At 48.6% G+C, this 14,741-nt stretch overlaps 1 protein-coding gene across 2 annotated transcripts in view; it reads left to right on the top strand.

Annotated features, from left to right (window-relative positions):
* STARD8 (StAR related lipid transfer domain containing 8) overlaps positions 1-14,741 on the top strand; it is a 127,404-nt gene that overhangs the window by 21,841 nt on the left and 90,822 nt on the right. The window contains exon 1 of one of the 2 annotated variants that reach the window (XM_084814277.1): positions 289-511. The exons of the other annotated variant lie outside the window; for it this stretch is intronic. The gene's annotated coding sequence lies outside the window, so the exon portion shown is untranslated. Of the gene's footprint in view, positions 1-288; positions 512-14,741 lie in introns of those variants that run through there. 2 annotated transcript variants of the gene reach the window in all.

Here is a 14,741-nt window from a genome sequence, read left to right on the forward strand (position 1 = left end):
ACAGAATGTAACCCTACAATATCCACGGGGCATGTGAGATGCACTGTGAGTTTTTGTCTCAGTGTGCTGGATTAGCAAGTGATGGTACTGAAGTAAAGGAGACGTTTGACGAGGTTTCATTGTCAAAAAGAGAGCAGAGGGTGGGGAAAGCACAGCTGTCTGGAAAGGTTTCCGTAGCAGTAGTAAGCAATTGGCTGAGGCCAGCAGGGGGAGGATACCCCAGCCTAGCCCAGCCCCGCCCCGCCCCGCCCCGCCGGGCCACCTGTGCGTGGAACGAGTCCAGCCTTCACTGACAACGGCTAAGGAGTAGCAGCAGCTTCTGCTGCTCTGTAGCTCGCAATAGACTCCTCTGGGGTGTGCAGTTCCGCGGCTTGGGCTGCAGCACAGACAGAGTCAGAACCTTTAAAGGGTTCCTGACATTCGGCGCTTCTTCCCACTAGCTGAGGCAGAGATTCCCCACAAGGGTTGTGTGCGTGCGTGGGAGGCGCAGGAGACAGAGCACAGCCTCAAGGTAAATGAGACATAGTCGTTTCAGCAAAAGGTGGTTAGCTGCTGCTTCTCTCTCTCCTCTCTTTCTCTCTCTCTCTCTCTCTCTCTGCCTGCATCGGAGAGACACAACTTCGAAGGAGAGCGCCTGACACTCGCATGATGAACTGACACCCCTGTTTTCCCTTCTAGGATTCAATGTGCCTGTATTTGCCTTCAGATGATAGGGAAAGATGCCATGTGTGTCAGATTAGATATGCACAATTATGTGGCTCGTCGTCCCGCCCCCCATGACATTATTTCTTCGGGTGTGTTACAAGGAAGAATAACTTGTCAGCTGTTATGGATGTTTCATAACATTCATCAACTGTTACAGAAACTCCAGCTCTCCGAGACTGAGACTACGCTACAGCGCCCTCCATTGCTCTTTCTGCCTCTGCTACTGGAGTACATTGCGTGTAGTTTCGGGGGTCCTTGTGTTACGTTTTGTTAGTTTTAGTGATGCTGGAAAGGCTGAGAAATCTGTTTGAGGGTCATGGCATGGAGGCAGGTGCCTCATTCCAATCTCTCTTGCGGAGCGTCCGGGCGGGAGCTTTTGCAAGTGGTGGGCAAGATGAGCCAGTGGCACCCAGTTCCACTGGCAGAATTCAGTCTACAGGGGAGCTGCACTGATCAGTGCACACAGCACACAACTGTGGTGCACATACGTGCGCCCACGCACACACAAACACACTTCAACAGCAATGCCATACGCTCCCACACACACACACACACACCCCTGCACTGGTTGGTACCTCCTCCTTGTGGTCCTTTCCTTTGCTGGATGAAGCATTGGTCTGGAAAGCACTTGAGAAATGGTTGTTAAACGTGGGTGGGGATGTGGTCGCTTTGCTCCCCCTCCTTACCTCTCTGGGATGGAGGGCAGCAGGGCTCCTGCCCCTTCAATGCTCGTGCAGCGGGGGGAATTTCAGCAGGTACAGCTGGTCGGGTAGCCAAGAGAAAAAAGTTGCCCCTGCTGGGGTTTCCTCTTCTGCATAAGCGCTGAATGTGCAAGAGCCCTTGACGTTCCATAAAAAGTACAGGAGCCTCATCCTCCCCAGCACCTGGTAATTATCGTTCTTTCTTTCCATTTAGCAAAGAAGACACAAGCAGCAAAAGGTAAATGGTGATGGTGGCCATTGGTGTGGCTCACCAACCCACCAGTTACAGACCAGTGCTGTGAAGCACTATATAGCAGCTGCTGCTACTCTTTCTTCATGGCTCCCCACCCCCACCCCCCAGCTGCGCCTTAGATGGGCGAAACACAGGCCTCCCTATAGTCCAGGCTGTCTGCGTGCCTGCATTTAACTCTGGCAGCTCACAGTTCTCACAGTGGAGAGCTTTAGCTCTCCTTTATCCTCGACTACCAAACCCCCTCCTTACCATCACCCCAGGATGTTCAGCTGCTGGCTTCAATGATGCCTCTTTAAAGAAGACCCAGTTGGCCAGCCGCTTTGCCTCTCCCCTGGATGGTAAGGCTGTCGTTGGCTACTACTCACGATGGCTACATTTTACCACCGGTATCAGAGGCAGTGTGCCTCTGGAGGCCGGGTGCTGGGGAACTTGAATGGGAGTATGTGAGTGCGATCATGTCCTGCTTGTGGGCGTCCCAGCGGCATCTGATTGGCCGCTGTGGGAACAGAATGCTGGACTAGATGGGCTTTGGCCTGATCCAGCATAGCGCTTACGTTCTTAGAGCCCATTGCACCATTGTTGACAGATCTACAACAACTATGTTATACAAAAACAAAGGCTGCCATAAGAAAAAAAATCCTTTATTAGGCCAGCTGAAAGGTCCCCAAAGGAAAAGACTGAGGGCATCTATACCAAACCCATGGAAGTCTGTAGGCTTTGGATCATGTCCAAATAGGCCTGGACTTCAGTGGGCTTTGGATCATTGGGGGACGAAGTTTTGACTCAACATGTCACCTGCCAGCCTATGAGCTACAGGTCTTGCCTGCTGACATGTTCTATCATGTAATGACAAGAAACCCTACTGATAAACTTGTGTTCAGCTCTTATCTGTTTCTTTTCATTCAACAATCCCTCGAGCCCTTTGCAAGGAAGGCTATTGATTCCTGCCTGTGATTATTACCTTTTGTTGTTGTTCAGTCGTTCAGTCGTGTCCGACTCTTCGTGACCCCATGGACCAGAGCACGCCAGGCCTTCCTGTCTTGCGCTCTCTCCCAGAGTGTGCTCAAGTTCATATTCATTGCATCTGTGATGCTATCTAGCCATCTCATCCTCTGCCGTCCCCTTCTCCTTTTGCCTTCAGTCTTTCCCAGCATCAGGGTCTTTTCCAGGATTATTACCTAATCCTTTGTTTTGTCCACTGCAGGGTTGAATAGCCCCTTGTATCCTGTAAACATGTGGTTGTGTATGGCAGTATGTTGATTTCCCCCTTGTTTGTTTGTTTGTTTGTTTGTTTTTACATTAGCTGAAGCACTCTAGTCTCTAATGTCCTAATAAGCTGTACTTGCAGGTTTAGTTCTCCAGTCCTTGAGCTCTGTGTGTTGTGGTTGTGGTGCTAGGAATATAATTCTTATAAGAAAAAATACTGAGAATATAAAACAAAAAACTGCTTTGGGGCAAAATCCCCTGGGAGAGTCTTTTGCACAAGCCCCACTGAAATGAACAGGAGCTGCCTAAGACTACTCACAGATCTTGTTCATTTCAATGGGGCTTCCATGGAAGATGTCCCCAGGGAGCTGCACTTCAAACAAACTGCCAGCTATTGCCTGGCTGAGCAGTCTGAAGGGTGAGCTGGAACAGCAAAAGTGAAATACTTTGGTGCGTGGATGGTGGCCACCCAGTGGGACGGCTGCCACACATTCTACATGCAGCACGGAGCTGTGGTTGGCAGAGTAGTTCAAATTTGGTTCCTGTAGGGCTTTGATAATTGGCTCTAAAGGGCACGCTGCTTGACCACTCTGCGTTTCAGGCCATCTACATGGAGAACGGTGTGTGTGTGGAGCGGGCAGGGAGTGTGTGGAAGCATAACAACATCAGAGCCTTGCTGGATCAGACCAAGGGTCTATGTAATCCAGCAGTCTGTTCACATAGTGGCCAACCAGCTGTCTGTGGGAAACCCATAAGTAGGACATGAGTTCAGTAGCACCCTCTCGGTCATGTTCCCCAGCAACTGGTGTACATAGGCATACTGCCTCTGGTACTGGAGGTGGCACATAGCCATCAAGGTGGCACATAGCCATAGTAGCCAGTGACAGCCTTCTCCTCCAGGAATTTGTCCAACCACCTTTTAAAACCATCCAAATTGGTGGCCATCGCTACATCTGGTGGTAGTGAATTCCATAGTTTAACTATGCGCTGTGTAAAGAAGTACTTCCTTTAACCTGTCCTGAATCTCCCACCAATCAGCTTCATGGGGTGACACCAGGTTCTAGTATTATGAGAGAGGGAGAAAAATCTCTCCCTGTCCACATTCTCCACACCATGCATAATTTTGTACACCTCTACCTTGTCTCCCCTTACCTGCATCTTTTCTAAGTTAAACAATCCCAGCTTTCCTCATAGTGGAGTTGCTCTAGCCGCTGGATCATTTTAGTTGCCCTTTCCTGCACTTTTTCAAACCCTGCACCAACCCATTTTAGGAAACCCAATCACTCCTTCAATTCAGATGTTGATGTCTGGAAGTAAACATCAAGGGAATAGAAATGGCTGCCTATTGATACCTGTCTTTTTCTTTTTTTAAACTCTCATGCCAGATACTGTAGGGTGTTGGCTTTTAAACTTGCTGCTACAGATGGATGAGCTTGCCCCCATAGACTGCAAATTGACTCGCAAGTTGGAAATAACCTTTTTTCTGAGCCAATCTGACTTGGGAAAATCTCGGGATAACATCCTCCCTCCATTCCCTTCTCCTCCAAACACCGTCCTCCCCTCTCCTCCCAGCCATTCCTAGCCTGATGGTGGAAGCAGCAGCGGTCACCACAGGGAGAGGGAAGCGTGGCGTGCTTTCCTCCCCCGTCCCCCACCAGCATCCTGCCACACTGACGTCCTGTGTATCAGTGAGCTGGTGATTTGTGGAAGAGGTGGTTTTCCCAAGGGCTACTGGAACTGCGGGGTTAGGGAGCGGGGAAGAGAAGACGGCTCCCTCCTCTCCCCTGCATGCTGCTGCTGCTCCAGAAATGCCCTGGAGGGGAGGGGAGTATTTGGAGGGGAGGGGAGTATTTGAACTGCCGGCGGCAGGATCTGGGTGGCTAATGAGTGTGGGCAGAATTGATGGGGGCGGGGCAGAATCAGTGCCTGGGAATTTTTTACCCTGTTTAAAAACTGCTTCTGGGGGCAGTTGCTTGGCAATGTTTGCTTTTATTTTTTTTAAGCTCTGAGGATTGTTGCCATTAAGAATGGTCTCTGGGTTTCTCTGAGGACATTATTATTATGCCTTATTATTTATTACTACTACTACCTTCGTCATCCCTGTTGACTCTGCCTCTGGTTACCCATCCTCCGCTGGACCAGCCACACTGGCCACCAGCTGCTATTGGTTTGTGGGGTGGTGAGGGGCTTGCAGAGAGGGTGTTTTGGGGGTTGGGGATTCTTTGGCTCATATTTTGATCTGAGCTGGAGAAGAATTTCAGGGCTTTAAAAGCTCACTTCTCATTGGAAAGGGACTTAAGTACCCGTCAGAGTTCTTCTCCTAGGCTGGCTTGGGAGAAGTTGGTTGAATTCCCTGCTTTGGGAAATATTTTCTTTGTTGACTTGCCTGCCGAGGAACCCCATGTGCACCATAGCGCATTCCAGGACATATTCTAGGGTGCACAGTCAGCTTGTGTGGAGCGTGGCCAGGCCTCACCGTTGCCCTGCATGGCCGAGGCCTGCCTGACACTCACTGTGCCTGCGTTTTGCAGGGAAGGTTGCACAGATAGTCTTCCATGAAAGTTCATCTGCCATTACTGATCTTTTTATTGACGAGCCCCCAAGGAAGCCCCAGTTTGGAAACCCCTGTCTTGGGGGAGTGTACAGGGAAGGCGGCTCTAGCAATAGGCATTGTCTTTGGAGGAGCTGTTACAGTGCAGAGCTGAGTGTGTGTTATGAGCCGCAGTAGCTCCTCCCCCAGTGACATTGCCCATGACTTAGGAAGTCGGAATAGTCGCAGAAATAAGTGGGGGGAAATTACACGTACGAGTTCTGTTTTCTCTTGTCCCTGCTTTTCCTAATCTCTTCCATGTTGCATTAGCAGCACATTATCCCAGCGCAGTCTTCCATGTGTCTTCCATCTCAAATCCTTATCGCTAAAATTTGATCATACTATTCTGGAAGGCTAGGAGCGCACAACACAACACACTTCTCTTTGGGGTATTCGGAGTCATTTGCAAACCAAGATGGACAGACCTCATACATTTCCTTTGAAGTGAGCGTCCCTGTGTTTGTTCTGTTTGGGGCATCACTCAGTGGGAAACGGAACCAGAATCCAGGGCTGCTTCCAGACCCGACTTTGATCATGCCATCGCTCTGCCTCATTCATGGAGTTTTATGGGGGATCCATACATTTCCATGTCTTCCCACCACGTCTTCCACCTTTTTTTTCCCCACGAAACCCCATTTAGGAGAAAAAGACGGAATTGCTGCCCAATGCCTTCTGATTGGCAGCACTAGGAACCCTCTGTCTGGAAGCACCCCAGCTGTCCTTCCTTAGGCAAAAGTTGAATTTGGGCTGAAGCTCACCAGAGTTCAGTCCTGAACCTGTTTTCATCGAGCAGGCAAAGCCTTCGGACATGAGAAACAAGGACCAAGATGGTAGAGCCTCTGAACGGCTGCAGGCTGCCTCCCCTCAGCACGAGTCCCCACACAAGTCCCTGTACTTGGGCCACACAATGTGGCTTCCAAATAGGCTTGGGCCTGCTTCTCCTCGGAGACACTAAGCGGTGCTGTGCTAGCCTCATGCCCTTTCAACCAGACATTTTTTCCCCCCTTTGGGGAAACTTGAGGCAATAATTGGTGAGCTGGATTTCACAGCAGGGCAAGAATTGCAGTGCAGTGCAAAGAGCTTTCTCAGAGATCAAATGCCTGGAGGGCTAAGTCTAGCGTGGAGGTTGAATTAATTAACCTCTGCGCACATTTCCGGTGCATTCTCTGGCAACGACAACATTGCCGCCAAGCAAGGCCACATTCCGCTAAAGCCAGGGGTCCGATCCCCGCCCCCCAGCCCAGTTAATAATTGAGCCACAGTGACCCTCCTTGTACTGAATCTCCCACGGAGTTCAGCTCCAGATAATTATATTAACTTCTGCAGGCGTGTAGGACTTGGCCGTTTAAAGAGGCAGGCTTCGTTTGATTTCCCTGCTGCGGATATTCGGACTGAAGCACTCTTTGTTCTGGGTGCTCTGTCAGAAGTATAAAGGCCTGATGTAAATGCTGCACAGTCTGCGATGTTCCTAAACGGATTTAAATGGTGGCTTCACACAGCTGCACTGGTCGAGCAACAGAACAGCAGGAACCTGCTGAAGCCCTGATAGAACAGGAAGGTGCAGGCTTCAACGAGAGGAACGTAGATTTAGGTTCAACCCGGGGGTGGAATTCAGCAGTGAAATAAACTACCCAGGGAGGTTAGGGGATTCCCTGCTCTGGATGCTTTCAAGACAAGAGTTAAGGCCTTTCCAGATGGTGTAGAAGGTTATTGCTGTATTCATCCCGGAAAAAAAAACCCAATGCAAGGGAGGGACGTGGAATGAGAATGAATGCATTGACATGGCTTGGGGAAGGAAAAGGCATTGCTCTCTTCACAGAGCCCTTTCTGCTCAAAGAATAGTTCTGTGTAGCCCCAAAGCTTGCACTTTGTCCCACCTAGTGAAATACAAGATAATCAAGGATGGGGTGGCCATGAGTCCTACTTTACACAGGGCAGTCCTCTATTTGAAGGGCTTCCAGAGGACAGTCCTCTGTTTAAAGGTGTCCCTTATCTGAAGGGCTGTCCAATCCAAGTCCAGGTTAAAGAGAGGAAGGAAGTGCGAAAGGGCCTTCAAGTTGCCCATCCGCAGTGAGCGTCTGCAGTTGCCCATCTAGCAGACCACGCTGCAGGTACACAGGCCACCTGGCCCTTCCGCGCTGTGGTGAGATGCACTGTCTTTCTATTTAAACGACACTCATTATTTCCATATTTGCATCTTCAGGTATAAATTAGCATAAGCACATCTCTGTGCTCTTTTCTGGTGACACGTTTCCTTTTGGGGGCAATGCACATGTGGCCATCCTGTTCAAGGATGGCCCTAGGCCTGTGGGTTTTCTGGAGGGCCCGATCCAGCCCCCCAGTCATTGTCCCTTCCCTCCCTCCTCCCTTCCGGGTTTTTGTTCCTTCTCCTCCTCCGCTGGTCACCTCTTGGGCCATCTCGCCTCTTCAGGAAGGATGCCTGGCAGGTGCTTAGCAACCGCTCTGCTGAGGGTGCAGGACGCTTTGAGGATAAAATCGCTTACTTTCAGGCTGACTTGAATGCCACTATTAATGCAGTATCTGTTGAGGCAGCATCTTATCTTGTTTTGTGAAATCAGTTTCAGTTTCTGGAGCCTGAAGATGCGGACGAGATGCTTGCATCTCTCCGACCCACCACATTGACTGGATGGATCAGGGGAGTGGTGAATGCATCACTGCGTGATGGTGTGGTCCCTCCTGTCTAGAAGGAGTCAGTGGTGCGACCACTTCTGAAAAACCCCTCCCTTGACCTGTAGCTCAATGCCAACTATCGTCCAGTCACAAATACCCCCTTCCTTGGTAAGATGCTTGAGAGAGCTGCAGGTGGTCTTGGACGAAACTGCTAATTTAGATGCATTCCAGTCTGTATTCAGGCTCAGTTTTGGGACAGAATTGGCCTTGGTTGGCCTGATAAATTACCTTTGGGAGAGGGACATGGGGAGTGCATCCCTGTTACCTCTTCATGATCTCTCAGCAGCTTTTAATACCATTGACTGTGGCATCCTCCTGGACTGCCTCTGTGAGTTGGGAATTGGAGGCCCTGTTCTACAGTGGTTCTGTTCTTACTGGCGGGGTCAGATCCAGAAAATAGCATTGGATGACTGCGCCTTAGCCCCATGGCAGCCGAACTGTGGGGTTATTTAATTGTCCCCAATGTTATTTGTCCCCAATGTTAATATCTATATACTAATATTTATATGAAGCCATTGGGAGTGGTCAGTAGGAGATTTGGGGCAAGGTGTCATCAGCCTACCGATAACACCCAGCTCTATTTCTTTGTGACTTCTGAATTAGGAGAGGCTGTGCACATTCTGACTTAGTGCCTGGGCGCAGCTACAGCTTGGATGAGGACTAATAAACTGAAGCTGAATCATGATAAGACAGAGGCCTGTGGGTGGGTGGTTCCCAGGTCCGGGAATTAGGCTGTTTGCCTGTTCAGGGTGAGGTTCAACTCCCTCTGAAGGAGCAGGTACATAATTTGGGGGTGGTCCTGGATCCATCTTTCTCACTGGAAGCCCAGGTGACCTCAGTGGCCCGAAGTGAGAAAAACCTGCTTTTGCGTGTTCCTGGATAGGGAACTAACATCTATGCCCGTTCCTGGATAGGGACAGATGTCAGGGTGGAAACTGAGCTGATAGAACCCCAGAGCAGTTCTGATTCTGAGGAGGAACAGCAATCCGTGGGAGAGGAGCTCGCTCATCTCTTACAGGCACAGCAGCTGGCAGAGATTCCTCTTGCCAGCATTCCTGGGATAGATAGCGACCCTGGCAGCGAGAGAGTGCTGGAGGGGGGCTTGCTGGACGCTTGATGCCGACGCAGGGAGTGACGACAGATGGAGGGTGCAGAAAGGAGGCGTAGCGCTCGTTTGGCATGCAAGCAACGGTCGTGTCCCGAGGACCCAAGGGAAAGAGGGAGGATCTCTCCCTAGCCCATAAGTTCAGGGTCTTCCTGTGATTCTCCTTCAAACGGGGACCAACTGCCTAACCTGGAGCATAGGCTACTCTCCTATCTTTCCCCAGTGCTGTTCCTTGCTTAATCGCTGGTGATTAGCATCTGAAAGAGTCATTAAGTTGTAAAAGGATTAAAGCCTTGAAAAGAATCCTTTTGTCTGTGTCTTCAGTTGGCTATTGGAGTAGACTGTAAGAGGCAGCTAGGGCACTCCTGACAACAGCCTAGCCACAGTGAGCCATGCACTGGTAACGTCACATTTAGACTACTGTAATGTGTTTTATGTGGGGCTGCCCTTGTACCTGGGTCAGAAGCTGCAGCTAGTTCAGAGTGCAGCAGCCAGGGTGCTCAGTGGGACACCCAGCTATGTTCACATGACCCTTGTGCTATAAGAACTGCACTGGCTGCCTATTAGCTACCAAGCCACGTTCAAGGTTATGTTGTTGACATACAAGCCCTAAATGACTTAGGACCAGGATACCTAGCAGACCACCTTCCCCTACATCTACCCAGCCGACCATTAAGATTTTCAGAGGAGGCTTTACTGGTCATTCTGTAACCAACAGAATGTCGCCGTGTAACATCTCAAAGGTGAGCCCTCTCTGGAAAACCCTCCCTCGTGCAGTTCAGACGTATGTTTCAAATGCCTCCTGAAAATGTACTTGTTCACCGAGGCCTTCTCTGGCTTGTCAATAATAGCAGTTGATCATACGCTGCTCCATTTTACTTTTTAAAATTGTTTCTGTATTATTGCGGTCTTTGTTTTAACAGCGTTTTAATATTGTATTTAAATGTGATTTTTAATATTTGTATTTGAACTGCTTGGAGATCTTTTAATATAAGTATTATTTTATATAGGTATTATTAATAATGAATAAATAACCCAGTTTTCTCCATCTACATGGCCAACATTATTTAATTATTAATCTACTTAATGCATTTCAAGCCTGCACCTTCAACTGCTAAGGTTCCCAGAGCAGCAAACAATATCTCCCCACCCCAAAATACAACAGTAAAATCTTTAAAAACCCACGATAATTAATTACAATAAAACAAAATCTCAACATTAGTCATACTGACTGGTTAAATAGTAAAAAAACACTAAAATTGGCGAATAGTGCCTGAGTCACATTCTAAATGTTGCATTGCTCATTGGGCGAAGGCGATATTTGTCCTGGATTCTGAGGATAACAACACTGGCTATTTTATGCGTTGAGAATGATCTATGTTTGACTTCCCTGGCTCCAGATGATGCATTCATGGATTATGCAATTTTGACTTGACATTACTGTTCCAGACTTTGGGGAAAATGGTGATAGACAATGTGTTCTTGGCATTGCAAAAACAATGAGAAGGTTACTGAAGCATATGGCCTCTTTTCCTGTCTTCCAGTCGTCTCTCAGTCATTCTGCCCGATGGCTGTTGTGTCAGCTTCTGGTTGGCTGATGCATGGGCCAATGTGATCCTTTCTTGCTTATTTGTTGATCACAGAAGCTCAGCTATGAATCTGGAATTAATTCCTGGATGTGAATGAAGCAACTTTGAATTAAACCTGGAGATGATCCAGTTCTACCCACACTCGCTAATTCTCCTCCTCTTTTTCCTCTTGGTTTATCTTTGCTGCCAGTTAATAAGTGACATATTGTCCTCGCAGCGTGTGCCGGGAACATTTATGGAGTGTACAGCAATGGCACTGTCTAACTATCCGTTTTAACGGTTGCTTATCAGGAAACGGCGCTTGTCATCTGGTGCCAGAAGCAGCCTGAATAGGCGGAGGGAGATATTACTGGCCAGGTCTGGAAAGTGCCTTGTTGAAGCCAAATGGTGGCGTGACCCTTTTTTAATCTGCCAGATAAAGCTCTAAAGGGCACACCAATTTCACACCCTTCTGCTTCCAGACTTGGTGTCACTTTAGAAGGTTTACAAAAGAACCCATTTATGCTAGTGGGCCAGTTGGAGTACTGAGTAGGGTACTGGGTTTGAATAGCCATTAGCCATAATGGCTAATAATCCATAGAGGCAGTAGATAGCTTTTTCAACCTTAATATTTTATTACAAGTTTTATACATTAAAAATACTATCCACATGCACACACACCCCGATCATATCAGAAAATGTGGCCAATAACATCTAATCAGGCTTAACTAAGGAAAGGGCAACATAAATGACAACCTCCACATTATTATACATCCTTCTAACCCATGGACACCTCTTTTTCGCCCTCCAGACTCTCTGCCCCCCCCCCCGTTTTATTTTATTTCATTTCTACTTTTTAAATTACGAACAACTGGGATGCTGGCATGCTGCACAATGAAGGACCGCCCTCCAGCACCATCTGTATTTGGATTCAAAAGAGTGGCTTTGTGTTGACCCCACTTCTGCCTCGTACTTGGGATAACTTGTTGGGCAAGTTATTTTTCTTTTAGTCTCACCAGTGTGCCTTCTGAGAAATGGATGTTTTGTGACTAGCCATGCTCATCCTAGCAGGCATTTTATGAATGGACAAACCTGTTCACGTGGCAGCCATTTTGTGAGCTCCCACAACACTCACTCAAAATTCCAAATCTGTGCACTGTCCCAAAAAGGTTGGAGATGCTTGTACCCTCCTTCCTAACGCTTCCATACATCTGAGGCAGTGCACTCCTGAGTACCAAAAGCTTGAGGGCTGCCACCATCAGGTCCTTGCTTATCAGTTGTTTGTTTGCTTGCTTGCTTGCTTGCCACTGTTGGTAGCAGAGTTCTGGTCAGCAGAATCCAGCAAGGCCATCCTTAAGACTTTCGCATCCCTTCCCTGCCATGCATCTCAGTGGTGGGCCTTGGGCAGATTCGTGGTCCTCTCTGCATTAGGAGCATGACATTGTTTACTTGGACTTCCAAAAGGCTTTGACAGATTCCCGCACCAAAGACTCCTGAGCAAAATTAGCAGTCATGGAATAAGAGGACAGATCCTCTTCTGGACAGTAACTGATTAAATAACAGAAAGCAAAGAGCAAGAATAAATGGTAAATTCCCCCAATGGAGAGGGAGAGGTAAATAGTGAGGTCCACAGGGATCTGTATGGAGACCAGTGCTTTTCAAATTGTTCATAAATGATCTGGAATTAGGAGTGAGCAATGAAGTGGCCAAGTTTGCCCCAAACACCAAATTATTAGGGTGGTTAAAACAAAAAGGGATTGTGAGGAGCTCCAAAAGGATCTCTCCAACCTGGGAGAATGGGCATCTAAATCGCAAATGCAGTTCAATGTAAGCAAGTATGTTGGGGCAAAAAATATCAATTTCTAGTATAGCCTGATGTGACCAACCAAGAAAGAGATCTTGGGGTTGTGGTGGACAGCTTGATGAAAATGTCAACCCAGTGTGCAGCTGCTGTAAAAAAGGCAAACTCCATGTTCGGCATAATTAAAAAAGGAATTGAGAATAAAATTGCCAATATCATATGGTGGTCCAATGGTGTGACCACACTTGGAATACTGTGCACAGTTCTGATCACCACATCTAAAAAAGGATATTGTAGAGCTGGAAGAAGTGCAGAAAAGGGCAACTAAAATGATGAAGGGGCTGGAGCATCTCCCCTCTGACAGAAGGTTACAACAGCTGGGATTGTTTAGCTTGGAGAAAAGGAGGGCAAGGAGAGACATGATACTTCTTCACACAGTGCATAGTTAAACTATGGAATTAGCTACCATAACATGCAGTGAAAGCCACCAACTTGGACGGCTTTAAAAGGGGGTTAGACAAATTCATGGACAAGTCTATCAATGGCTACTAGGCTTGAGGGTTATGTGCTACCTCCAGTACCTGAGGTGATGTGCCTATGTACACCAGTTGCTGGGGAACATGGGCAGAAGGGTGCTGTTTCACTCATGTCCTGCTTGTGGGTTCCTGGTCAACAGCTGGTTGGCCACTGTGTGAACAGCATGCTGGACTAGATGGACCCTTGGTCTGATCCAGCAGGGCTCTTCTTATTTGGTCTTCTGCTGCTTTTACCTGGCATGGCTTTCCCCAGAGTGCCATGCGAAATGACTATTCATTAGGAGTGTACGAAACCCCGCTTACCTGGCTCCACCGGGTTCTGCAGGTGGGGGGAGGCGCTCCGTCCCTCCCCCCAGAATCCTGGCTGGCTGGCTCCACTCCGCAGCCAAGCCGCAGAGCCGCCGGCCGGCTCTGGCCACCTCCAGCCGGACATCCAGCCGCTGGGCAGCCCTGCAGGGATGCAAATGGCGGCTGTCGTAGCTTCCGTCATTTGCGTCCCTGTAGTGAGCCGTGCTAGGCTACCTAAATATTTACGTAGCCTATCATGGCAGGGGGAAAACCCCAGCGTACACAAATGGCGGCAGCTACCACCATTTGCGTACACTGGGGTTCCCCCCCCCCCTGCTGTGATAGGCTACGTAAATACTTACGTAGCCTATCACGGCCTCCGCAGGGACGCAAATGGTGTCCCTGCATTATGTGGCCTATCACGGCTGAAGAAGGAGGAAGTGAATGGCGGCCGCAGGACGGCCGCCATTCGCACAGCAGCACGGATGGGAGCAGGTAAGTGCTCCGTTTCGCGCACCTTTCATGGGGTGGGGGGCGGGGGCTTCGTTCCGCGTGCCTTTCGTGGGTTAGGAGGCGGGGGCTTCGTTCCACGACGGTTTTCGGGGGGCCGAATGCACTGGCATTCGGCCTCACCGAGATCCATCACGGACTTCTCTGACATCCCTACTATTCATGCAGTTCCTGTCTGAAGAGGGGCTTGACTTCAGGATTCCAAGGTTCTGGTCTCACAATCACTAACTCTGAAAGTAGAATTGGACAGTCCGCACTTTTTCGCAGCTATGATTTTAGCCAAATAGAGTGCTGAAAGGGTGTTAAAGTAGTCCTTTTTAAGTGATTTTGAGTATATGGCTGCTTCCAGTTGAGGTTTTATATTGCCATCACCCTACCTCCTTCACAGAGTTTTACAGGGGGTCCAGATGACAACAGCTTCCACTCTTGACCATCCCATGTTTTCCCACTGCTTCCTCTATCTATTCTCTTACTGCAGATAACTCGATAAGAAAGAAATGATGGAAGACGCTGTCCAGTGCCTCCGTCTAGCAGCACCCCATGTCCTTTTATGTTTAGTGGCTGGAGACCGCTGTTTTTTGCAATGGACGGTATTCATAAAGTGGTTATGGAATAGATATCTAAGTGTACTTTTGAACAGTGCCCAGTTGTTTCTAGTTTGGAGCATGCTAATTCTGTATGGGTCGCTTAAGCTGTTTCTAGTCTATATTAAGGAGGTGGCTACTTGCTTCTGGCGCAGATTTTCAAACTTTGTTTCTACTTAAGAGTATACTGATGCAGGGTTGTG

The sequence above is a fragment of the Heloderma suspectum genome, chromosome 9, assembly GCF_057233095.1.
Source record: "Heloderma suspectum isolate Gila_16-S chromosome 9, 16-S_ref, whole genome shotgun sequence".
NCBI classification, from domain to species: Eukaryota; Metazoa; Chordata; class Lepidosauria; order Squamata; family Helodermatidae; genus Heloderma; species Heloderma suspectum.